This window comes from Glycine max, chromosome 12 (genome assembly GCF_000004515.6).
Source record: "Glycine max cultivar Williams 82 chromosome 12, Glycine_max_v4.0, whole genome shotgun sequence".
In the NCBI taxonomy this organism is placed as follows: Eukaryota; Viridiplantae; Streptophyta; class Magnoliopsida; order Fabales; family Fabaceae; genus Glycine; species Glycine max.
The window spans coordinates 13,554,727-13,556,946 of record NC_038248.2 but is presented as its reverse complement, the minus strand read 5'-3'; the positions used below and the strand labels follow the sequence as shown (position 1 = coordinate 13,556,946).

The following is a 2,220-nucleotide window of genomic DNA, read 5'->3' as shown; positions in this document are numbered from 1 at the left end:
AAAACTTCAAACGGCCATAACTTTTGCTCCGGTTATCAGAATCGCAATTATTATATATGTATTTGGGGTAGAAAAAAATTTCCTACGCCGTGGCAGCTTACCATAGGCCGGCTGAGGTCTCCATCGTCCAAAAATAGTGATTCTGTCAAAAGTTTTTTATTTTTCAAGTTTTATTCACTTATTTTTCTTAACCTACCATTTTTAGCTTCCATAGTTAGACTTTGAATTTTTGCCTGAAATTTTTTGTGCTATCTTATCATCATTTTATAAGGTTGCTCAAAAAATTTCAAGTCATTTGGATATTATTTGATGGTAGCTGTAGTTCAAACCTGCACCTTTATTTACATGACAACGCAACTAGTTGTGCATGCTGAATGTAGTGTATGACTAGAGGCAATCCATCTGACTTACAACCCTTTGACCCTGAGATAGATAGGACATTTCATAGACTAGTTAGGCATCATTTTATACCTTTTGATCATCCTGAGCATTCCATTACTGGTGAATCTGTGCATTCTGTTATTGGTGATTTTGAACATCCTGATTTGGAGCATTATAATTTTGAGCATTCTGATTCTGAGCATTCTGATTTTGCACATTCTGAGAACATGGCACAACCTCCACCCCGTGAGAGGACTCTAAGGGAAATGGCTGCACCTGATTTCACCTACGAAAGCTTGTGCATCCAATACCCTGATGAGGATGTCCCATATGTTCTTAAAACTGGACTGATTCATTTGCTTCCAAAGTTTCATGGCCTTGCAGGTGAAGACCCGCACAAACATTTGAAGGAATTTCATATTGTTTGCTCCACCATGAAACCCCCATATGTCCAAGAGGATCACATATTTCTGAAGGCTTTTCCTCATTCATTAGAGGGAGTGGCAAAGGACTGGCTGTATTACCTTGCTCCAAGGTTCATCACGAGCTGGGATGACCTTAAGAGAGTATTCTTAGAAAAAATTTTCCCTGCTTCTAGGACCATAGCCATCAGGAAAGATATCTCGGGTATTAGACAACTCAGTGGAGAGAGCCTGTAGGAGTACTGGGAGCGATTTAAAAAACTATGTGCCAGTTGCCCTCACCATCAGATTTCAGAGCAGCTTCTTCTCCAATATTTTTACAAAGGACTCAGTAATATAGAGAGAAGTATGATAGATGCTGCCAGTGGTGGAGCCCTTGGAGACATGACTCTTGCTGAAGCCAGGAATTTAATTGAGAAGATGGCTTCTAACTCCCAGCAGTTTAGCGCCATAAATGATGCTATAGTCATTAGAGGAGTGCATGAGGTAGCTACAAACTCAGCTGCATCATCTGAGACTAAGAAGCTTGAAGGCAAACTGGATGCATTGGTTAACTTGGTAACCCAGCTGGCCTTGAATCAGAAATCTGTACCTGTCGCAAGGGTTTGTGGTTTGTGCTCCTCTGCTGACCACCATACAGACCTTTGCCCTTCCATGCAGCAACTTGGAGCAATTGAGCAGCCTGAAGCTTATGCTGCAAATATTTACAATAGACCTCCTCAACCTCAACAGCAAAATCAACCACAACAGAATAATTATGACCTCTCCAGCAACAGATACAACCCTGGATGGAGGAATCACCCTAATCTCAGATGGTCCAGCCCTCAGCAACAACAACAGCAGCCTGCTCCTTCCTTCCAAAATGCTGCTGGCCCAAGCAGACCATACATTCCTCCACCAATCCAACAACAACAACAACCCCAGAAACAGCCAACAGTTGAGGCCCATCCACAACCTTCCCTCGAAGAACTTGTGAGGCAAATGACCATGCAAAACATGCAGTTTCAACAAGAGACCAGAGCTTCCATTCAGAGCTTGACTAATCAGATGGGACAATTATCTACACAATTGAATCAACAACAGTCCCAGAATTCTGACAAGCTACCTTCTCAAGTTGTCCAAAATCCCAAAAATGTCAGTGCCATTTCATTGAGGTCGGGAAAGCAGTGTCAAGGACCTCAACCCGTAGCACCTTCCTCATCTGCAAATGAACCTGCCAAACTTCACTCTACTCCAGAAAAAGGTGATGACAAAAATTTACCTAACAATTTTTGTGCAGGTGAATCTTCATCCACAGGTAATTCTGATTTGCAGAAGCAGCACATTCCCCCTCTTCCATTCCCTTCAAGAGCAGTTTCCAACAAAAAAATGGAAGAGGCAGAGAAAGAGATCTTGGAAATGTTTAGAAAAGTAGAGG

General features: G+C 42.0%; 1 non-coding gene across 1 annotated transcript; it reads right to left on the bottom strand.

Moving 5' to 3' along the window:
* Positions 1 to 986: 986 nt before the first annotated feature.
* Positions 987 to 1,093, bottom strand: LOC112998653 (small nucleolar RNA R71). Its single transcript, XR_003263747.1, has one exon. It is a non-coding gene; the product is annotated as a small nucleolar RNA R71 (small nucleolar RNA).
* Positions 1,094 to 2,220: the final 1,127 nt, after the last annotated feature.